The sequence below is a fragment of the Heptranchias perlo genome, chromosome 20 (assembly GCF_035084215.1).
Source record: "Heptranchias perlo isolate sHepPer1 chromosome 20, sHepPer1.hap1, whole genome shotgun sequence".
Taxonomy (NCBI): Eukaryota; Metazoa; Chordata; class Chondrichthyes; order Hexanchiformes; family Hexanchidae; genus Heptranchias; species Heptranchias perlo.
This window is the reverse complement of record NC_090344.1, coordinates 3,515,843-3,540,730: the sequence shown is the minus strand read 5'-3', so window position 1 is coordinate 3,540,730 and position 24,888 is coordinate 3,515,843. Positions and strand designations below refer to the sequence as shown.

The 24,888-nt window shown below is 43.5% G+C and overlaps 5 non-coding genes and 1 pseudogene across 5 annotated transcripts; 1 reads left to right on the top strand and 5 right to left on the bottom strand.

Moving 5' to 3' along the window:
* LOC137335567 (zinc finger protein 271-like) overlaps positions 1 to 24,888 on the top strand; it is a 73,852-nt pseudogene that overhangs the window by 40,934 nt on the left and 8,030 nt on the right.
* On the bottom strand, positions 297 to 368 carry trnac-gca (transfer RNA cysteine (anticodon GCA)). Its single transcript has one exon. It is a non-coding gene; the product is annotated as a tRNA-Cys (tRNA).
* trnac-gca (transfer RNA cysteine (anticodon GCA)) lies at positions 2,651 to 2,722 on the bottom strand. Its single transcript has one exon. It is a non-coding gene; the product is annotated as a tRNA-Cys (tRNA).
* On the bottom strand, positions 6,569 to 6,640 carry trnac-gca (transfer RNA cysteine (anticodon GCA)). Its single transcript has one exon. It is a non-coding gene; the product is annotated as a tRNA-Cys (tRNA).
* trnac-gca (transfer RNA cysteine (anticodon GCA)) lies at positions 8,934 to 9,005 on the bottom strand. Its single transcript has one exon. It is a non-coding gene; the product is annotated as a tRNA-Cys (tRNA).
* Positions 10,376 to 10,447, bottom strand: trnac-gca (transfer RNA cysteine (anticodon GCA)). Its single transcript has one exon. It is a non-coding gene; the product is annotated as a tRNA-Cys (tRNA).

Sequence of the window (24,888 nt, the reverse complement as noted above, 5' to 3'; positions counted from 1 at the left end):
TTCTTTGCCAAAGAGTTGCAAGATTGTGGAATTCGCTACCGTAAGGAGTCGTTGAGGCAAATAACATCGATACATGAAATGGGAAACTGGATGAACACACGGGGGCGAAAGGAATGGAAGAGTGTGCGGATGTGGGCAAGTGAAGGAGGAAGGGAGGAGTCTTGTGTGAAGCCGAAAGGCTGGCACAGACCCGTTGGGTCAAAAGGCCTGGATCTGTGCGGCAAACTCAATTTCAACAACGACAGCGACAGATTACTGATTTTCTGACTCCCCAAAAGAAGCACTGGGAATGTGCAAGGGGGCGCCTGGATTCGAACCAGGGACCTCTTGATCTGCAGTCAAATGCTCTACCACTGAGCTACACCCCCACATCTGTTGAACATTCTTGCACGCACAATGTAATGGAGCTCAGTAGCTGGCAGTCACCATGTTGATATGACCAACATGAAAATAAGCTTCATCAGTTATTCTGGAAGACAGGTAAATTCAGCAATCAGAAATGAATCATGAACGGAGTGAGTCACACTATTGTGTACAGATGCGATGCACAACCCAACATGGAAAGCCTTGTCACTAAACTTCAATGAACACATCCTCACCACAGAACGCGGAACTGGAAGCACCAGACAAACGTCACCTGAATTTCAACCAGATGTTTCTCCAGCAGCTGTCAAGTGCTCTCTCACTGTGCTCTGCCCCTAGTTCTGTAGATCGTTACAGTCAACACAAGAAACAACAGGTTCAATGTGCAGTTTCACAAGATCATGCTCCCAGTGCCATATATGTAAGTGTACAGAATATCGAATCAATGTAATAAATAAACATCCAGCAGGCATTTGGCAAGAGTGGACAGGAGGAGATAGTCTGTGAAGTGACTAATATTTGTTAAGTCAACAGATTCATTTACAGGTTACGGAACAGAAGTGGGACTTAACGCAAGGGAAAGTGTGTAAATTGCATCCTGGTCATGAAATAAGAAGCTGTGAGTGTCGAAATTGTGACGTCGCCAGGAAATAAAAGTGGAAAATGCTGAAAGCCTCTATTTGGCCCTCGGATGCTCGCAGAGAGTGCTGGCAATAGGCGTGTGGCCGTCTTTCTCAATTATTATTTTAAACCTTATCACTAGTGCCTCGATATTCGCCTGCACTGACTTCTCCTATCTCCTCCGTTTCATTCCCCATTACTAGATCCAGCAGTGATTCCTCTCTTGTCTGCCTGTCTCTCATTTGTAATTTTATCGCTCATGACTGCTCTCCCTGCCTCCCTCTCGCTCTCACTCATTCAGTCACTCGCAAACTCACGAACACGCTAATTCACTCAATCCATCCATCCCTCATTCCCTCCTTCCCTCACTCCCTCCCTCACTCACTCACACATCACTCCCTACCTCAATCCATCCACCGTAAAGATTGAGAGAGACATCAGTAAGACAAAGACCAAATTAATAGATTGGAAAAAAACTATTTTTGAGGGTGTGAGATTGGAACCTGGGAAGGTGAACTCGGAAAAATCTTGACAAAGATATAGAACAGGTTTTGGGAAATATTTGAAACGGTGATCAATAGATTTCAAGAGAAATTCATTCCTCTAAAAAAAAAAGCAACAAATATTCAATAATGAAACATTGTGGATGAATAAAGAGATAGAGATAAGGTAAAATAGAAATTGAACAAATGCATATTCTAACTGCATGGACAATAAAGGAAAGGATGATAAAGGGGAACATGAAGACGTTAGGAAGGATGTCAACAAGCAATCAGGAAAGCAGAAAGGAAATACAAAATTAAATTATCAAGAAATAGTCAATTATTGCACTGAAACGTCAATAACATCAGGATAGGGATAGGGCCAACAAGGGACACACAAGATATACTCAGAGGTAATAACAGTGAAATGGCTGGAATATTGAATAGTTACTTTGTCTCAGTATTTATCAGGGAGACTATAGATGCTTAACATAACTTCTCCGCTTTTCAATTCTATCCCCCTGGAAATGAACCCCAGTGCTTGGCTTGTTTTTATTTATGTCGTCGCCACTTTTAGTGATTTGTGTACCTGTAGTCCGAGATCCTTGGTTAAACCACACTTGGAGCACTGTGAACACTTCTGGTCTCCCTATTATCAAAAGGATATCGAGGAATTGGCGAAGGTGAAAATAATGATGATGCCAGAACTGAAAGATAATACCTGTCAGGATAGATTTAACAGGCTGATGGCTGACATGATGGAGGTCTTTGGATAATGAAAGGGTTTGATTGGGTAGACGTGGAGAAAATGTTTCCACTCGTAGGGGACTCTAAAACTATCGGTTATAAGATAGTCACTAATAAATCCAATAGAGAATTCATGGGAAACTTCTTTACCAAAGAGTTGCAAGAATGTGGAATTCGCTACCTTAAGGAGCAGTTGAGGCAAATAAGATCGATACATGAAATGGCAAACGAGATAAACACACGGGGCGAAAGGAATGGAAGAGTGTGCGGATGGGGGCAAATGAAGTCGGGAGGGAGGTGTCTTGTGTGAAGCATGAAGGCTGGCACAGACCCGTTGGGTCAAAAGGCCTGGATCTGTGCGGCAAACTCAATCGAAACAACGACAGCGACAGATTGCTGATTTTCTGAGTCCCCAAAAGAAGCACTTAGAATGTGCAAGGGGGCGCCTGGATTCGAACCAGAGACCTCTTGATCTGCAGTCAAATGCTCTACCACTGAGCTACACCCCCACATCTGTTAACCATCCTTGCACGCATAATGTAATGGAGCTCAGTAGCTGGCAGTCACCAATGTTGATATTACCAATATGAAAAGAAGCTTCATGAGTTATTCTGGGAGACAAATAATTACGGCAATCAGAAATGTTTCATGAATGGAGTGAGTCACATTTTTGTGTACAGATGCGATGCACAACCCAACTTGGAACGCCTTGTCTCTCGGCTTCAGTGAATACATCCTCACCACAGAACGAGGAACTCGAAGCACCAGCCAAACAACATCAGAATTTTAAGCAGAGGTCTTCAGCTTCTTTAAATCCTCTGTCAATGTGCTCTGCCCCCATCGCTTTGGATACTTGCAGCCAACAAATGCAGTGCCAGGTTCAATGCGTGGTTTTCCAAGATCATGCTATCAGTGCCATATATGTAAGTGCACAGAATATATTAAAGATGCATCCAGCAGGCATGTGGCAAGTGTGGCAGGAGGAGCTAGTGTGGGAAGCAACTGTAGTTAGGAGGCAATGATGGATCTGGTTCTAGGGAATGAGATAGTTAATGTGGAGCAAGTGTCCTTGGGGGAACATTTGGGGAATATCGAACAGAGTATCATGAGGTTTAGAATAGCAATGGAAAATGAGAAGGAGTAATCTGGAGTAAAAACACTGAATTGGAAGAGGGTCAATTACAGAGGGTTGAGAACTGATCCGGCCCTGGTAAAATGGAATCAAAACTGTAATCGAGCAATGGGCGGCTTTTGAAGAGGAGGTTGTTCGGGTACAGTCTGTGTCCATTCCCACAAGAAGCAACGAAAGCCAGAGCTCTCTGGATGACGTAGGAGATAGAGAATAAAATGAAGCAGAGGAAGTGGACGTATGGCAGATGTCAGGTTGATAATACAAGTCAGAACCAGGCTGAGAATGGAAAGTTCAGAGGTGAAGTGAAAAAGGAAACCACACTTGGAGTAACGTGAACAATTCTGGTCGACAGATTATAAGAAGAATAAAGAGGAATTGGCAAAGCTGAAAACAAGATTCACAAGGATGATTATAGAACTCGGAGCATATACTTCTCAGGAGGACTAAACAGGTTGAAGCTCTTTTCTCTAGAAAAGTGAAGACTGAGGGGTGACCTGATAGAGGTCTTTAAGATTTTGAAAGGATTCAATTGGGTGGCCAAGAAAAAAACGGTTCCATTTGTGAGGGAATTCAAGAGAATCTTCTTGACCCAAAGGGCGGTAAGAATGTGGAACTCGCCACCAAAAGGAATCGTTGAGGCAAATGGCATAGATGCTTTAAAGGGGAAGCTCGATGAAGAGATGAAAGAGAAAGGAATGTATGGCTGATAGAACCGAGATGAAATAGGGCAGGAGGTGACTCATGTGGTGCATAAATACCGGTAGTGACCAATCGAGATAGCTAACCTGTTTCTCTGCCGAAGCTTCAATGTAAACAACAATCCTGCTGCTACAGGGTATTCAGACTTACTGTATGAATCACAAAATCATTTAGAAAGAAGAGGGAGTATCGGGATTTAAACCAGTGATCGCTTGATTTATAATTAAACACTGCAATTAAGCAATGCACCCACTGACATCGTCCACAGACAAGGGAATGCAACAGAATTCAGTACCTGGCAGTCATCACTGTTGAAAGAACCAACCTGAAAAGAAGCTTCATCAGTTATTCTGGGAGACAAATAATTACAGCAATCAGAAATGATTCATGAACGGATTGAGTCACATTATTGTGTACAGATGCGTTGCACAAGCCAACATGGAAAGCCTTGTCACTAAACTTCAGTGAACACATCCTTACCACAGAACGTGGAACTGCAAGCACCAGACAAACGACACCTGAATTTCAACCAGATGTTTCTCCAGCAGCTATCAAGTGCTCTCTCACTGTGCTCTGCCCCTAGGTCTGTAGATCGTTACAGTTAACATAAGAAACAACAGGTTCAATGTGCAGTTTCACAAGATCATGCTCTCAGTGCCATATATGTAAGTGTACAGAATATCGAATCAATGTAATAAATAAACATCCAGCAGGCATTTGGCACGAGCGGACAGCAGGAGGTAGTGTGTGAAGTGACTAATATTTGTTAAGTCAACAGATTCATTTACAGGTTACGGAACAGAAGTGGGACTTAACGAAAGGGAATGTGTGTAAATTGCATCCTGGCCATGAAATAAGAAGCTGTGAGTGTCGAAAGTGTGACGTCGCCAGGAAATAAAAGTGGAAAATGCTGAAAGCCTCTATTTGGCCCGCGGATGCTCGCAGAGAGTGCTGGCAATAGGCGTGTGGCCGTCTTTCTCAATTATTATTTTAAACCTTATCATTAGTGCCTCGATATTCGCCTGCACTGACTTCTCCTATCTCCTCCGTTTCATTCCCCATTACTAGATCCAGCAGTGATTCCTCTCTTGTCTGCCTGTCTCTCATTTGTAATTTTATCACTGCTGCCTGCTCTCCATACCTCCCTCTCGCTCTCACTCATTCAGTCACTCGCACACTCACGAACACGCTAATTCACTCACTCTATCCATCCCTCATTCCCTCCTTCCCTTACTCCCACCATCACTCCCTCACTCACTCACACACAAACTCCCTACCTCAATCCCTCCACGGTAAAAGATTGAGAGAGACATAAGTAAGACAAAGGCCAAATTAATAGATTGGAAACAAACTATTTTTGAGGGGGTGAGATTGGAACCTGGGAAGGTGAACTTGGAAAAAATCTTGACAAAGATGGAGAACAGGTTTTGGGAAATATTCGAAACGGTGATCAATAGAGTTCAAGAGACCTATATTCCTCTTAAGAAAACAACAAATAGTCAATAATGAAACATTGTGGATGAATAAAGAGATAAGGGTAAAATAGAAATTGAACAAATGCATATTCTAACCACATGGACAATAAAGGAAAGGATGATGAAGGGGAAAATGAAGATGTCAACAAGCAATCAGGAAAGCAGAAAGGAAATACAAAATTAAATTATCAAGAAATAGTCAATTATTCCACTGAAACGTCAATAACATCAGGATAGGGAAAGGGCCAACAAGCGATACACAAGATATACTCACAGGTAATGACAGTGAAATGGCTGGAATATTGAATAGTTACTTTGCCTCAGTATTTATCAGGGAGACTATAGATGCTTAACATAACTTCTCCGCTTTTCAATTCTATCCCCCTGGAAATGAACCCCAGTGCTTGGCTTGTTTTTATTTATGTCGTCGCCACTTTTAGTGGTTTGTGTACCTGTTGTCCGAGATCCTTGGTTAAACCACACTTGGAGCACTGTGAACATTTCTGGCCTCCCTATTATCAAAAGGATATCGAGGAATTGGCGAAGGTGAAAATAATGATGATGCCAGAACTGAAAGATAATACCTGTCAGGATAGATTTAACAGGCTGATGGCTGACATGATGGAGGTCTTTGGATAATGAAAGGGTTTGATTGGGTCGACGTGGAGAAAATGTTTCCACTCGTAGGGGACTCTAAAACTATCGGTTATGAGATAGTCACTAATAAATCCAATAGAAAATTCATGGGAAACTTCTTTACCAAAGAGTTGCAAGAATGTGGAATTCGCTACCTTAAGGAGTAGTTGAGGCAAATAACATCGATACATGAAATGGCAAACTAGATAAACACACGGGGGCGAAAGGAATGGAAGAGTGTGCGGATGGGGGCAAATGAAGTAGAGAGAGGAGGTGTCTTGTGTGAAGCATAAAGTCTGGCACAGACCCGTTGTGTCAAAAGGCCTGGATCTGTGCGGCAAACTCAATAGAAACAACGACAGCGACAGATTACTGATTTTTTGAGTCCCCAAAAGAAGCACTTCGAATGTGCAAGGGGGCGCCTGGATTCGAACCAGAGACCTCTTGATCTGCAGTCAAATGCTCTACCACTGAGCTACACCCCCACATCTGTTGACCATTCTTGCACGGACAATGTAATGGAGCTCAGTAGCTGGCAGTCACCAATGTTGATCTTACCAACATGAAAAGAAGCTTATCAGTTATTGTGGGAGACAAATAAATACAGCAATCAGAAATGAATCATGAACGGAGTGAGTCGCACTATTGTGTACAGATGCGATGCACAACCCGACATGGAAAGCCTTGTCACTAAACTTCAGTGAGCACATCCTTACCACAGAACGCGGAACTGGAAGCACCAGACAAACGACACCTGAATTTCAACCAGATGTTTCTCCAGCAGCTGTCAAGTGCTCTCTCACTGTGCTCTGCCCCAATTCTGGAGATCGTTACAGTCAACACAAGAAACAACAGGTTCAATGTGCAGTTTCACAAGATCATGCTCTCAGTGCCATATATGTAAGTGTACAGAATATCGAATCAATGTAATAAATAAACATCCAGCGGGCATTTGGCAAGAGCGGACAGGAGGAGATAGTGTGTGAAGTGACTGTAATATTTGTTAAGTCAATAGATTCATTTACAGTTTACGGAACTGAAGTGGGACTTAACGAAAGGGAATGTGTGTAAATTGCATCCTGGCCATGAAATAAGAAGCTGTGAGTGTCGAAATTGTGACGTCGCCAGGAAATAAAAGTGGAAAATGCTGAAAGCCTCTATTTGGCCCGCGGATGCTCGCAGAGAGTGCTGGCAAAAGACGTGTGGCCGTCTTTCTCAATTATTATTTTAAACCTTATCACTCGTGCCTCGATATTCGCCGACACTTACTTCTGCGATCTCCTCCGTTTCATTCCCCATGACTAGATCCAGCAGTGATTCCTCTCTTGTCTGCCTGTCTCTCATTTGTAATTTTATCGCTCCTGCCTGCTCTCCCTGCTTCCCTCTCGCTCTCACTCATTCAGTCACTCGCACACTCACGAACACGCTAATTCACTCACTCTATCCATCCCTCATTCCCTCCTTCCCTCACTCCCTCCATCCCTCACTCACTCACTCACACACTAACTCCCTACCTCAATCCCACCACCGTAAAAGATGGAGAGAGACATAAGTAAGACAAGGACCAAATTAATAGATTGGAAACTAATTATTTTTGAGGGGGTGAGATTGGAACCTGGGAAGGTGAACTTGGAAAAAATCTTGACAAAGATATGAAACAGGTTTTGGGAAATATTTGAAACGGTGATGAATAGAGTTCAAGAGAAATATATTCCTCCAAAAAAAACAACAAATAGTCAATAATGAAACATTGTGGATGAATAAAGGGATAAGGGTAAAATTAAAATTGAACAAATGCATATTCTAACGACATGGACAATAAAGGAAAGGATGATAAAGGGGAAATGAAGACGTTAGGAAGGATGTCAATAAGCAATCAGGAAAGCCGAAAGGAAACATAAAATTAAATTATCAAGAAATAGTCAATTATTCCACTGAAATGTCAATAACATCAGGATAGGGATAGGTCCAACAAGGGATACACAAGATACACTCAGAGGTAATAATAGTGAAATGGCTGGAATATTGAATAGTTACTTTGTCTCAGTATTTATCAGGGAGACTATACATGCTTAACATAACTTCTCCGCTTTTCAATTCTATCCCCCTGGAAATGAACCCCAGTGCTTGGCTTGTTTTTTTTTTATGTCGTCACCACTTTTAGTGATTTGTGTACCTGTAGTCCGAGATCCTTGGTTAAACCACACTTGGAACACTGTGAACACTTCTGGTCTCCCTGTTATCAAAAGGATATCGAGGAATTGGCGAAGGTGAAAATAATGATGATGCCAGAACTGAAAGATAATACCTGTCAGGATAGATTTAACAGGCTGATGGCTGACATGATGGAGGTCTTTGGATAATGAAAGGGTTTGATTGGGTTGACGTAGAGAAAATGTTTCCACTCGTAGGGGACTCTAAAACTATCGGTTATCAATATAAGATAGTCACTAATGAATCCAATAGAGAATTCATGGGAAACTTCTTTACCAAAGAGTTGCAAGAATGTGGAATTCGCTACCTTAAGGAGTAGTTGAGGCAATTAACATCGATACATGAAATGGCAAACTAGATAAACACACGGGGGCGAAAGGAATGGAAGAGTGTGCGGATGGGGGCAAATGAAGTAGGGAGGGAGGTGTCTTGTGTGAAGCATAAAGTCTGGCACAGACCCGTTGGGTCAAAAGGCCTGGATCTGTGCGGTCAACTCAATTTTAACAACGACAGCGACAGATTACTGATTTTCTGAGTCCCCAAAAGAAGCACTTAGAATGTGCAAGGGGGCGCGTGGATTTGAACCAGAGACCTCTTGATCTGCAGTCAAATGCTCTACCACTGAGCTACACCCCCACATCTGTTGACCATTCTTGCACGCACTATGTAATGGAGCTCAGTAGCTTGCAGTCACCATTGTTGATATTACCAACATGAGAAGAAGCTTCATCAGTTATTCTGGGAGACAAATAAATACAGCAATCAGAAATGAATCATGAACGGAGTGAGTCACACTATTGTGTACAGATGCGATGCACAACCCGACATGGAAAGCCTTGTCACTAAACTTCAGTGAACACATCCTTACCACAGAACGCGGAACTGGAAGCACCAGACAAACGACACCTGAATTTCAACCAGATGTTTCTCCAGCAGCTGTCAAGTGCTCTCTCACTGTGCTCTGCCCCTAGCTCTGTAGATCGTTACAGTCAACACAAGAAACAACAGGTTCAATGTGCAGTTTCACAAGATGATGCTCTCAGTGCCATATATGTAAGTGTACAGAATATCGCATCAGTGTAATAAATAAGCTTCCAGCAGGTATTAGGCAAGTGTGGACAGGAGGAGATAGTGTGTGAAGCGACTGTAACATGTGTTAAGTCAAAATATTCAGTTACAGGTTACGGAAGAGAAGTTGGTTTATCAAATGGAAAAGTGTCTAAATTGCAGAATTCACATCCTAACCATGAAATAAGAGACCGTGAATGTCCAAAGTGGACAATGCTCAAAAGCCTCTGTTTGACCCTCCGGATTCGAATAGAAATTGCTGGCCACAGGCTTGTGGCCGTGTTTCTCAATCATTATTTTAAATCTTGCCGCGAGTGCCTGGCTATTCTCCTACACTTACTTCTCTTACCTGCACCGTTTCATTTTCCATTATTGGATCAAGCAGTGATTCCTCTCTTGCCCACCTGTCTCCCTTTTATCATTACATCTTTCCTGCCTGCTCTATCCGTCACCCTCTCGCTTTCACTCATTCATTCACTCAAACGCTCACGAACTCACTCACTCCCTCCCTCCCTCGCTCACTTCCTCCCTCCCTCACTCACTCACACACTCACTCCCTCCCTCAATCCCTCCTCAGTAAAATATTTAGAAATACTTAAGTAAGACAAATAACAAAGTAATTGATTTGAAACAAACTAATTTTGAACGGATTAGAATAGAACTGGGGAAGTTGAAAAAAATTGACAAAGAGATAGAACAGGAGTGGGAAATATTTAAGACGGTGATTAATCTCTCTCTGGCACTCCCTCAAAGTGGAGAGGGGACGGGAATGGAAGGGTTCGATGAACGAGGGAGGAAGAGGGCCTGTGTGGAGAATGGACGCTGGCATCGAACAAGTGGGCAAAATGGCCGACTGTGGACTCAATGTGAACAACAATCCTGCAGCTGCAGGAACAGACTGACTGCATGACTTCCGACAGGGAACAATTAAAAGATAGAGGGGGCGCTTGGATTTGAACCAAAGACCTCTTAATCTGCAGTCAAATGCTCTACCGCTGAGCTACACCCCCACATCTGCATGAAGGGTTAGCACACACAAGTCAATGGAGTCTAGCACCTGGCCATCATCAACATTGATCGCACCATTCTGAAAAGAACCTTCATGAGTTATTCTGATAGGCAAGAATATGACTCCACCTCCAGAGCCTGACCCGTCCCTCAGAATCTAACTCTTCCCTTCGAGTCTGCCTCCGCCCTCAGAATCTGACACGGCACTCAGTGTCGGATCCCCTCCCCCAGCCTTTGACCTCTGCCCCAGAGTCTGACCCTTCCCCCAGAGTCTGACCCTACCTCCAGAGTCGGACTCCTCCCCCAGAGTCTGAACCTTGCCCCAGAATCTGTCACCTCCCCCAGAGTCTGACCCGACACCGAGTCTGACCACTGTCCCAGAGCCTGACTCCTCCCCCAATGACTGACTCCTCCCCCAATGACTGACTCCGACCTCAATGACTGACTCCGCCCTAAGAGCCGGACACCTCCACAGCGTCTGAGTCCTCCCTCAGAGCCTTACTCCTCCCTCAGAGTCTAACTCCTCCCCAGAGCCTTACTCCTCCCTCAGAGTCGGCCCCCTCCCCCGAGTCTGACTCTCCCCCCAGAGCCTGATTCCGACTCCAGAGACTGACTCCTCCCCCAGAGCCTGACTCTTCCCCAGAGCTTTCATCCTGCCTCAGAGCCAGTCACCCACCCCGACCCGATAATCTGACTCTTCCCCCAGAAAGTGAACCCGCCCCTGTATCTGACTCCGCCCTCAGGGCCTGACCCTGAAGAGGAGAGATTGGGTTGACTCGGCCTGTATTCACTCGAATTTAGAAGATTGAGAGCTGATCTCATTGAAAGAAAAAAATTCTGACAGGACGAGACAGATTGGATACTGGGAGGATGTTTCCGCTGGCCGGGGGGTCCAGAACAAGGGGTCATAGGTACGGGGTAGGACATTTAGGACTGAGATGAGGAGAAATTTCTTCACTCAGACGGTGGTGAACCTATGGAATTCTCTACCACAGAAGGCTGTGGAGGCCAAATCACTGAATATATTGAAGAATGAGAGAGATCGATTTCAAGATACTGAAGGCATCAAGGGGTATGTGGAGAGAGCGGGAATATGGTATTGAGATAGAGGATCAGCCATGGTCATATTGAATGGCAGAGCAGGCTCGAAGGGCCGAATATGCTCCTATTTTCTATGTTTCTTCGCTGGAGCAGCAGACGAGGGAGAAAAGAACGGAAGGGGAGGGAGATCGCGTGAGATGAAGTCGGGTGGGAGGATGCTTGTGTGGAGCATCAACGATGGCAGAAACCAAACGAGTCGGCCTGTTTCCCTGCTGTCGACTCGATGTAAACAACAATTTTACTGCTGCAGTGAAGGCAGACTGAGTGCACGATTCCCAAGGTAAGAAGTTAAACGTGCAAGGAGGCGTTTGGATTTGAAACAAAAATCTGCAGTTGTATGCTTTAACACTGAGCCACACCTTGACATCTGTGATGATTTCGTGCAAATACAACCTGATGAAGCTTCTTTTCAGGTTGGTTATATTAACATTGCTGACTGCCAGGTACTGAGCTCCGTTACGTTTTGTGTGCAAGAAATCATCACAGATGTGGGGGTGTAGCTCAGTGGTAGAGCATTTAACTACAAATCATGATGTCGTTGGTGCAAATCCAGATATCCGCTCTCCCTTTTTTAACTGCATCCTGTTGGCAGTCATTCCGTCGGTCTATCTTCCCTGCAGCTGCAGGATTGTTGTATTTGTTGATTAAAATTGAGTCGACAGCAGAGAAACAGGCCACTCGGCCTAACTGGTCTATGCTGGCATTGATGCTCCACAAGAGCCTCCTCACTCCCTACTTCATCTGACCCTATCATCCTATCCTTCTATTACTTTCTCCCCCATATGTTAATCCAGCTTCCACTAAAATGCATCAACACTATTCCCCTCAACTATTCCTTGTTGTAGCGAGTTCCACATTCTCACCGATCGCTGGGAAAAGAAGTTTCTCCTGAATTCCCTGTTGGATTTATCAGTGACGATCTTATATTGATGACCTATGGTTTTGGACTCCCAACAAGTGGAAACATTTTCTCTGTGACTAAAATGTTCATAATCTTAAAGACCTCTATCAGGTCACCCCTAAGCCTTCTCTTTTCTAGAGAAAGGAGCCGCAGCCTGTTCAATCTTTCCTGATAGATGTCTCATCTCAGTTCTGGTATCATCCCAGTAAATCTTTTATGCACCTTCTCCAATGCCTCGATATCCTTTTTATAATATTGTGTGATTTTATTATTTTATGTATTGTCTACAGATGGGGATGGGCAACCCAATGGTGTTTCAATATTGACTAATTTGTTTTTTGAGGAATATATTTCTCCTAAACTCTATTGATCTCAGTTTTGAATATTTGCCTCTGCTGTTCTATCTCTTTGTCTGTCAAAATGTTTTACAGTTTATTTAACGTAGTTCAAATCTCATCCTCTGAAAATTAGCTTTGTTCCAATCTATTATTTTGTCTTACTAATAACTTTCTCAATCTCTTCGGGTGGAGGGATTGTGGCAGTGAGTGAGTGGATGCGTTAGTGTGTGAATGAGTGAGTGTTTGCGTGATTGACTGCGAGAGGGAGGCAGGGAGAGCAGGCTGAAGCGATGAAATGATAAAACAGAGACAGGCAGACAAGAGAGGAATCACTGCTGCATCTAGTAATGGGAAGTGAAACGGAGGAGCTAAGAAATGTCAATTTCGGGGAACATCGAGGCAATAGCGATCATAACATAACAAAGTTTTGAATAATGATTGAGAATGACGGCCACAAGCCTGTCGCCACCAATTTTTGCCTCCATCTGACGGACAAAATGAGACCTTTCAGCATTTTCCACTTTCTTTTCCTGGAGGATTCACATGTTGGACACTCACAGCCTCTCATTTCGTGGCCAGGTTGTGAATTCTGCATGTTACACACTTTTCCATTCATTAAGGCCCACTTCTGTTCCGCAACCTGCAAACGAATGTATTGACTTAAAACAACTTACAGTCACTTCACACACTGTCTCCTCCTCTCCACACTTGCCTAATGCCTGCTAGACGATTATTTATTACATTGATGCGATATTCAGTACACTTCCATATATGGCAGACAGAACATGATGCTGTGAAACTGCACATTGAACCTGGTGTATTTTGCGTTGACTGCAACGATCTTAAGTGTTGGGGCAGAGCACAGTGAGAGAGCATTTGACTGCAGCTGGAGAAACATCTGGCTGAAATTCAGGTTTAGTTTGGCTGGTGCTTCTAGTTCCGCAATCTGTGGTAAGGATGTGTTCACTGAAGCTTAGTCACAAGGCTTTCCATGTTGGGTTGTGCATCGCACCTGGACACATTAGTGTGACTCACTGCATTCAGGAAACATTTCTGATTGTCATAGTTATTTGTCTCCCAGAACAACTTATGAAGCTTCTGTTCAGGTTGGTTATATCAACATTGGTGACTGCCAGATACTGAGCTCCGTTACCTTGTGTGTGCACGAAATCATCACCGAGCATTTAACTGCAGATAAAGAGGTCTCTGGTTCAAATCCAGTTTCCTCCTTTTAAATTCTTAGCTCGGGAATCAGACACTCAGTCCGTCCTTCCCTGCAACAACAGGATTGATGTTTATCTCGAGTCGACAGCAGGGAAACAGGTCACTCATCTCCTTTGGTCCATGCCGCTGTTGATGCTCCACACGAGCATCCTCCCTCCCCACTTCATCTCACCCAATCACACTCCCCTTCCGTCCCTGTCCCCCAACCTGTGCTCATCCATCTTCCCCTTTCACCCATCTGTCTTGTTTGCTCCGACTTCTCCTCCTGGTGGCGACTTCCACATTCTCACCACACTGGTGACCATCCGAGAGCGATGACCTCTCATTCTGGTCTTCCCCACATGATGGAAACATTTCCTCTCTCCCAGTCCACCTTATTAAAGCCATTATTTATTTTAAGGAAAGTGTTTATGATCTGGAATGCGCTGCCTGATCGGACAGTGGAGGCACATTCAATTGCAGCTTTCAAAAAGGTAATTGGATAAACACTTGAAGGGATTAAAATTGCAGGGCTACGGGGAAAGAGCGGGGGAATGGGACTAACTGGATTGCCCTTACAAAGAGCTGGCACGGGTGCGATGGGCCAAATGGCTTCCTTCTGTGTTGTAACCAATCGATGATTCTATAATTCTACGTCTTCACAGTGACTGATCAAAGTCAAAGAAACTGAGGCATTGGGAGAAGTCAGACTCTGGGGGAGGATTCAGCCTCTGGGGGAGGAGTCAGTGTCTGGAGGAGGAGTCAGGCTCAGGATGAGTTATCAGGCTCTGGTGGCGGATTAAGACTCTGTGGGTGGAATCAGACTCTATGGAGGGGTGAGACTCTGGGGCAGGCGTGAGACGCTAGGAGCGGGGTCCGACTCTGGGGTAGCAGTCCAGTCTCTGGGTTAGGAGTCAGACGCCGAGAGCGGGGTCAGAATCTGGAGGTTTGGTCAGGCAAAAGGGAATAGGAAGAGGCTTGGAAGGATGTAAAAAACAATTCAGAAAACGATGAGAAACTCGGAAATTAATTCTTAAGGAATATAAAAAGAAATAGTAAATTATTCTAAAGACACATCAATAACAAAAGTACACTTGCAAGATTATTAGGACCACTAGGGGATACATTAGATCGGGTAAAGGGAGAGAAAATGTTTCCACTTGTGGGGAGTCCATTACTGGAGGTTATCAATATCAGATAATCACTAATAAATCCAATAAGGTATTCAGGAGAAACTTCCTGAAGCAAAAGGTTGTAAGAATGTTGAACTGGCTACCACATGGAATAGTTGAGTTAAATAACTTCGATGCATTTAAGGGGAAACTAACTTCGCACACGAAGGAGAAAGGAATGGAAGGGTCGATGGAGAGTTTTAGATGAACGAGTCTGGATGTTGGCACAGAACACTTGAGCCAAATGGTCTGCTGTGAACTCAATGCAACTCAACGTAAATAACAAACCTGCAGCTGCAGGAAAAGACTTACTGTATGACTCTCTAGAGAAAACATTTTAAAGATCGAGGGGGCGCCTGAAGTTGAATCAAAGACCGCTTGATCGCCAATCCAATGCTATACTATCGAGCTAAACCCCCACACCTAGGCGGTTTTTTTGCACACACAAGGTAATGGAGCTCAGTACCTGGTCATCATCAATATTGATATCGCTATGCTGAAATGAAACGCCATCAGTTATTGTGGAAGACAAATAACTACGGCAATCAAAAATGTTTCATGAATGAAAAGAGTCACAATATTGTGTACAGATGCGATGCACAACCCAACATGGAAAGCCTTGTCACTAAGCTTCAGTGAACGCATCCTGACCACAGAACGTGGAAATAGAAGCAGCAGACAAACGGAACCTGAATTTGAACCAGAGTTTTCTCCAGCTGCGGTTAAATGCTCTCTCACTGTTCTCTGTCCCAAGCTCTTTAGATCGTTGCAGTCAACACAAGAAACACTAGGTTCAATGGGCCGTTTCTCAGTGCCATATATGTAACTGTACAGAATATCGCATCAATGTAATAAATACGCATCCAGCAGGCATTAGGCAAGTGTGGACAGGAGGAGATAGTGCGTGAAGTGACTGTAATACGTGTCAAGTCAATATATTCAGTTACAGGTTACGGAACAGAAGTGTGTCTTAATGAATGGAAAGCGTGCAAATTGCAGAATTCATATCCTGGCCATGAAATAAGAAGCTGTGAGTGTTCAAAGTGTGAATTGTCCATGAAATAAAAGTGGAAAATGCTGAAAGGCTATCTTTGACCGTAAAATGGAGCCAGCAAGTGCTGATGACAAACTTCTGGCCCTCTTCCTCCATCATTCTTATAATCCCTATTATGTTATGATCGCTAGTGCCGACATGTTCCCCTACGATTACTTTTCTTTTCTCATCGGTTTTATTTGCCATGACTAGATCCAGAAACGATGCCTCTCTTGTCTGCCTGTCTCCATTTCGTGATTTCGTTGATCCTGCCAGCCGTCCCAGCCCCTATCTCACACTCACTCAATCACTCACTCACTCATTCACAGACTCACTCACATTCACACTCTCTCACTTTCAGACTCATTCACTAATTAACTCACTCATTCACATCCTCACACAGTCACTCCCTCCCTCAATTCCTCCACCGTAAAAGATTGAGAAAGACAGAAGTAAGACAAGGACCAAAGTGATAGATGAGAACAAAGCTCATTTTGAGCGTATGAGAATGGAACTAGGGAAGATAAACTGCAATAAATGTTGACGGACAAAGAGATAGAACAGGAGAGGCAAATATTTAAAACGGAGACCAATAGAGTTCAGTAGCAATATATTCCTCTAAACAGAAGAACAATCGGGCCAATAATGAAAGAACAATTGTTTGTGGATCCTCGTCGGTACATAATACATGAGGACACTTTTTTACACAGCGAGTGGTTAGGATCTGGAATGCACTGCACTCGGGGCTGATGGAGGCAGATTCAACCATGGCCTTCAAAAGGGAACTGGATAAGTACTTGAAACGAAAAAAATGTGCAGGGCTATCGGGATTGGGCGGGGGAGTGGGACGAGCTGGATTCCTCTTGCATAGAGCTGGCACGGACTTGATGGGTTGAATGTCCCCCTTCCGTGATGTAACATTTCTATGATTATATTCCAAGTTAGTTCAACACGATGTGCCTTCAAAAAATCCGTGCTGGCTTTCCTTTATTAATCCACATTTGTCCAAGTGACTATTAATTCTGTCCTGGATTATTCTTTATAAAACCTTCCTCACCACTGCGGTTGAGCTCACTGTCCTGTCGGTGCCGGGTTTATCCATACACCCTTTTTTGAACCAGGGTGCAACATTGCATATTATCCTGTGTGGGTTTAGTTCAGCAATAGAACACTTAACCATAAATCACGTAAGAGTGCTTGGTTGAAATCCATCAAAACACCTTACGATTGGGTCATTTTAGCCTCTTGTGGTGAAGTTGATTTATTACTTTCCCCACTACGCACATTGTTTGGTGACTTTAGTTCAGACCCATTTCTGTTCCGAAACCTGCAACTGAATGTATTGACTTAACATGTGCCACCATTGCTTTGCACACGAGCTCCTCCTCTCCGCACTTGCCGAATCCCTGCCGAATGCTTATTTATTAGGCAATTAGGAAAGCAAGTCGCATGTTGGCCTTTATTGCAAGTGGGTTGGAGTAAATCAGTAAGGAAGTCTTGTTGCAATAGTACAGAGCTTTAGTGAGACCTCACCTGGAGTACTGTGTACAGTATTGGTCTCCTTATCTAAGGAAGGATATACTTGCCTTAGAGGCGGTGCAACGAAGGTTCACAAGATTAATTCCTGGGATGAGAGGGTTGTCCTATGAGGAGAGATTGAGTAGAATGGGCCGATACTCTCTGGAGTTTAGAAGACTGAGGGGTGATCTCATTGAAACATACAAGATTATTGGGGGACTTAACAGTGTAGTTACTGAGAGGATGTTTCTGGAGAGTCTAGAAGTAGAGGGCATAGTCTGAGGATAAGGGGTCGGTCATTTAAGACTGAGATGAGGAGGAATTTCTTCGCTCAGAGGATTGTGAATCTTTGGAATTCTCTACCACAGAGGGCTGTGGATGCTCAGTCGCTGATTATATTCAAGGCTGAGATGGAGAGATTTTTGGACTCTCGGGGAATCAAGGGATTTGGGGATAGAAAGCGAAAGTGGAGTTGAGGTCGAAGATCAGCCATGATCTGATTGAATGGCAGAGCAGGCTCGAGGGGTTGTATGGCCTACTCCTGCTCCTATTTCTTACGTTCTTATCTTATGTTCTTATTACATTGATGCGATATGCTGTACACTTACATATATGGCACTGATAGCATGATCTTGTGAAACTGCACATTGAACCTGATGTTGCTTGTGTAGACGTCAACGATCGAAAGAGCTGGGGTCAGAGCAAAGTGAGAGAGATTTGACTGCAGTTGGAGAAACATTTGGATGCAATTCAGGTGTCATTTATCTGATGCTTCTAGTTCCGCGTTCTGTGGTAAGGATGTGTTCACTGAAGCTCAGTGACAAGAGTTTCCATGTGCGGTTGTGCATCGCATCTGTGCGCAATAGTGTGAATCACTCCATTCATGAAACATTTCTGATTGCCGTAGTTGTTTGTCTCCCAGAATAACTGATGACGCGTCTGTTCCGGTTGGTTATATCAACATTTGTGACGGACAGATACTGAGCTCCGTTACCTTGTGTCAGCCTCTGGGGGAGGAGACAGGGTCTGAGGGAGGGCTCAGCCTCTGGGGGCGGAGTCAGACTCTGGGGGAGGTGTCAGACTATGGAGGAGGAGTGAGACATTGGGGAGGTATCAGAAACTGTGCGGGGGAGTCAGGTCTCTGGGGGCGGAGTCCGGTCTCTGGGTGCGAAGTCAGACTCTGAGGGTGGAGTCAGGCTCTGGGGGAGCGGTCAGACTCTGGAGGAGGAGTCAGGCTCTGGGGGAGGAGTCAGACTCTGGGGGAGCCTTCAGACTTTCAGGGAGGTGTCAGGCTCTGGAGCAAAAGGCAATAGGAAGAGGTTAGGAAGGGTGTCAAAAAACAATTCAGAAAGCGATGAGAAACTAGGAAATTAATTCTCAAGGAATATAAAAAGAAATAATAAATTATTCTACAGACACATCAATAACAAAAGGGTACTTACCAAATAAATTGAGCCACTAAGGGATACACAAGATAAACTCACAGATAATGACAGTGAAATGGCAGAAATATTGAATACTTACTTTGCCTCAGTATTTACCAGAGGAGACTAACAAGGTGGGCAGGACATTAGAAGAAGAGATCAGAAAAGGTGTAAAGACATTTAAGAAAAAAAGGGGGAGTTAATTGATAAACTAATCAAACTTAGAGAGGATAAAACCTCCGGTCTGGTGAAAGTGGATCAGTACATTTCAAAAGTAGTTCGGGAAGAGATAGCAGAGGCACTATTGCAAATATAAATACATTGACTAGAAAAGGGAATAGTGTCAGAGGACTGGCGGACAGGTAATGTTATTCCTAAAACAAAAAGGGGAGATCGAACAAGCCCAGGGGACTATCAACCAGTTAGTTCAACGTTGGTGGGAATAAAAGATAATTGAATCTTTACTCAAAGATGAAAGAGAAAAATATCTAGAAAACTGAAACATAATAAAGAGTAGTGAGCAGGGATATCAAAAGGGAACGTCATGCTTGACCAAACTTATTGAATCCTTTGACGAAGTAACAGAAAGAGTAGACAAGTGTGAAGCAGTAGATGTAATATATTTGGATTTACAAAAGGCCTTCAATAAGTTACCACATTGTAGACGCATGATTAAGATCAGGGCGTGTGGAGTCAGGGGACAGGTAGAAGAATGCATAGCAAGCTGGCTACAAAACAGAAAACAGAGAGTAGGGGTTGAAGGTAGTTATTCAGACAAGCAAAACGTGGGAAGTGATGTTCCACAGGGATCGGTGCTGGGACCACTGTTCTTCGACTCGGAAATCAATAGTACAATTTCAAAATTTGCAGGCATTGCGATATTGGGGAGTGCAGTTAATGCAAAGGAAGGATGGGTTAAATTGCAAGAAGACATTAATAAACTTGCAGAATGGGCGTGAAATTGGCAATTGAATTCCAATGTAAATAAAGGTGAGGTGGTGCATTTTGCTCGGAAGAATAAGGAGGCCACATATTGCTTGGTTAATAAGAGTGTAAATGGGGTGGAGGAGTAAAGGGATCTGGGGCTATAGATTCTCAAATTAATAAAAGCAGCAACAAAGGTTAAAATGGCCTTAAAAATGCAAACCAAGCACTGGGGTTCATTTCTCGAGTGATAGATTGAAAATTAGGCAAGTTACGTTAAACTTGTATAGAACGTTGTTAAGACCACACTGTGTATCGATCTATTCTACATATTATACAAAGGATATAGAGGCATTGGAGAAGGTGCAAAAAATATTCACTAGGATGATACCAAAACTAAGAACATATATCGATCAGGAAAGTTTAAACAGGCTGCGGCACTTTTCTCTGGAAAAGAGACGATCGATGGGTGACCTGACAGAGGTCTTTCAGATAATGAAAGGGTTTGACAGGGTAAAAATAGAGAAAATGTTTCCATTTGTGGGGAGTCCAAAACTGGAGGTTATCAATGTCAGATAGTCACGAATAAATCCAATAAGGAATTCATGAGAAACTTCCTTACTCAAACAGTTGTAAGAATGTGGAACTCGCTACCACACGGAACAGTTGAGGCAGATAACATGGATGCATTTAAGTGGAAACTAGATAAGTACATGAGGGAGAAAGGAATGGAAGGGTATGTGGATAGGGTTAGATGAACGAGGGAGTGAAGAGGCTCGTGTGGAGCATGAACGCTGGCAAAGAACAATTGGGCCAAATGGCCGACTGCAGACTCAATATAAATGACAATCCTGAAGCTGCACGAAGGGGGACTGACAGTGCGACTCCCAACAGGAAACACTTAAAAGGTGGAGGGGGCGCCTCGATATGAACCAAAATCCTCTTAATGTACAGTTAAATGCTTTACCACTGAGCTACACCCCCACAGCTATAACGATGTTTGACACACACAGGGTAATGGAGCTCAGTACCTTGTGTGTGATATCGCCATGCTGAAAAGAAGCGTCATCAGTTATTCTTGGAGAAAAATAACTATGTCAATCTGAAATGTTTCATGAGTGGAGTGAGTCACACGACTGTGTACAGATGCGGTGCACAATCCAACACGGAAAGTCTTGTCACTAAGCTTCAGTGAGCACTTCCTTACCACGGAACACGAACGAGAAGCACCAACCAAACCGACACCTGAATTTCAACCAGAGGCTTCTCCAGCTCCAATCAAATGCTCTCTCACTGTGCTCTGACCCAAGCTCTTTAGATCATGCAGTCAACACAAGAAACACGAGGTTCAATGTGCATTTTCACAAGATCATGCTTTCAGTGCCATATATGTAACAGTACAGAATATCACATCAATAGAATAAATAATCATCTAGGACGCATTGGGCAAGTGTGGACAGGAGGAGACAGTGTGAGAAGTGACTGTAACATGTGTTAAGTCAATACATTCAGTTATAGGTTGCGGAACAGAAGTGGGTCTTACCGAATGGAAAAGTGTGTAAAATGCAGAATTCACATTCTGGCCATGCAATAAGAGGCTGTGAGTGTCCAAAGTCATCTTAATTGCTTTAGGTTCCTCACTCTCATTAGAACCTTGGTTCCCCAATAGTTCTGGTATGATTTTTGTGTCTTCTACTATAACGACAGATACAAAATACTTGTTTAACGTCTCTGCCATTTCCTTATTCTCCAATATAAATTCTCCTGTCTCTGCCTCCAAGGGACCCATGTTTACTTTCGCTAATCTCTTCCTTTATACATACTTGTAGAAGCTCTCCAAATCCATTTTTATATTTCTTGCTGGTTTAACATCATTCTATTTTCTCCCATTTTAGCAATTTCTTGGTCATCCTTTGCTGATTTCCAAAACCCTCCTAATCCTCAGGCTTACTACTCTTTTTGGCAACATTGTAAGCCTCTTTTAATCTAATTCTATCATTAATTTCTCCAGTTAGCCAAGGTTGGGCCACTTTTCCGGTGGTGTTTTTAATCCTCAAGCGAATGTAATTTTGTTGAGAAATTATGAATTATTTCTTTAAATGTTCGCCATTGATCATCTACCACAATATTTTAATCTAATTTCCCAAACCACCTTAACCAACTCATCCCTCATAACTCCGTTATTGGCTTTGTTTAAATTTGAGACCCTAGTTTCGGACTTAACGACATCACTCTCAAACTCAATCTGAAATTCTATCATATTATAATCATTCTTCCCCAGAGGATCATTTACTTTCAGATTACTAATTAACCCTGTCTCATTACACAATACTAGATCTAAAATAGCCTGTTCCCTTGTTGGTTCCTCGACATATTGATCTAGAAAACTGTCTCGAATGCATTCCATCAACATAAAACAGCTTATCTTGAGTTGCTAACATGATGTCAGCACGATGGGACGTATTATGACTGGAAGACACGGCCAGATCTGCCAGGTGAATTAGATGTTTGCTGAAAACAAGGAGAATTAACGAAACCAAGACTTCCCTGCAGAGCAAGGAGTTGGAAAGAAAGATGCTGGGCATTGAGAGGCGAAGGATTTTGTCTGTTGCAGGATGAATGGACAAACGGATCTCAACTCCCTGCTTCTTTTCTACACTGATAAATCGAGACAAAAATCTCATCTCCGTGCTTCTTTCAGATAATGAATGTCTGAATGCTCAAGAGATCGTTGATCAAAGCCAATTATCTCCACTCGCACTCTCCTTCCAATCTTGCACACGTTGCTTAGCTTTGAAATTGTTCATTTTTTCACACTGGGATTCAACTTGAAGAAAACGAAGCTGTGATCAGCTGGTGTTGTTCAGGAAATGGAGTAAAAGAAGACACATCAAAGGCTAATGATAACAGTGACTGTTCGGACACTGTGAGCTACATTTAAAGGTTCTTCATCATTTAAAGTGTCAGGCAGCAGATCTTTTCCAAATCATGACAGAAATGGCAAGAAAACATCATGCAGACTTTGATCAGCGGCACGACTTTCGAACAGGAGGCATTTTACAGAAGGCAAGAAAGTGCAGGAGCGGTGAAATTGCTCATGTTGATCAGGACCGAGCTTTGTTCTCAGTCGGGGGAATTTGGTTGGTGCTATTTTGAACAACACCAGGAAAGTCAAGTTCCCTGATCGGGAATCAAACATGGTGCCGCGGCGGCGAGAGCTCCGAATCCTCAGCACTGGACCACCAGCGAATCCGCTGCAATTTTTATTCAAGCAAGCAGACCAACGCTGCCTTTCCGACTTGTCCCTTTGAAACTCAAGTCACTTTCGCCCAGACAAGTTGCTCGCACAAAATGGAATTTACTGTTAGAACATGAAAGACTTATTCAGACAACGACAGCACCAAGTGCGGGTCGGCAGGTACATGAAATAGAGAGTGAGGGGAAATATTACCACAAGCTGCTGGTGTAACTGTTTCCATTTCCAAAACGCACGCACCGAATCAGTGCAGCTCCTGGGAAAGGTGCAAGACAACGCAGGACTGTCATGTCTCACTTGAAGCAATTGACACACACAAGATTCTGCCATCACCTTCCATCTCCTTCTATTTCTGTCACTAATTTATCTCCAGCTTCCTCTGCTCCTCCAGATGCCGGTGAAATAGATGTTCAAAGCAAATAATGCGACTTAACGAGAAAAAAACCTTCACTGGAAAGCAGGAGAGGGGAAGAATGATGCTGCGCATTGAGAGACGATGGATTTTGCAGATACCTGGATAAATAGACACAACGACCTCATCTCCCTGCTTCTTCGGATACTGAATATCTTAATGCTCAAGAGATGTTCTCACTGCCCAGACCCATTCCCTCCAGTCTCATCTCCCACCAATCTTGCATATGTTGCTTCGCTCTGAAATTGTGCATTTTTTCACACTGGGATTCCATTTGATGAAAACATTGCTGTGATCAGCTTGTTTTGTTAAGGAGATGGAACACAAGAAGATACATAAAACGCCAATGTTAACAGTAACTGTTCAGACACTGTGAGCTACAGTTAAAGTCGGCAACATTTAAAGTGTCAGGTAGCAGATCTTTTCCAAATCTTGACACAAATGGCAAGAAAACGGAACGCAGACTTTGATCAATGTCACGACTTTCAAATAACAGACATTTTATACAAGGCATGAAAGATTTACAAGGATGTTGCCTGGACTGCTGAATTTTAGCTAAGAGTAAAGATTGGATAGGCTGGGGATGTTTTCTTTGGAACAGAAGAGGCTGAATGCAGATTTAATTGAGGTGTACAAAATTATGAGGGGCCTAGTGTGGATTGGAAGGACACATATCCCTTCACAGAGAGGATAGTAACCAGGGGCATAGATTTAAAGTGATTGGTAGGAGGATTAGTGGGGAGCTGAGGAGAAATTCTTTCGCCCAAGGGTTGTGGGGTCTGCAACTCACTGCCTGACAGGATGGTAGAGGCGGACACCCTCATCGCGTTTAAAGAGTACGTGGGAATGTACTTGAAGTGCTGTAAACTATAAGGCGACAGACCAAGAGCTGGAAAGTGGGATTAAGCTGGACAGCTCTTTTTCGGCTGGCACAGACACGATGGGCCGAACGGTCTCTTTCTGTGCCGTAAATTCCTTTGACTCCATGATTCTAATTAACAGTAAGCATGATAGTTTAGGGGTCATGAGAACGCTGCTGAAGAAAAATAACTGCTGGGAACCAAGCAATGTGTCCCTGTGAACCACAGACTATGGAAGTTCCAGCTCCAGTGACAGGGATGGGTCACTACAGTGTATAAAAGTGAGGGGATACTGATGTAA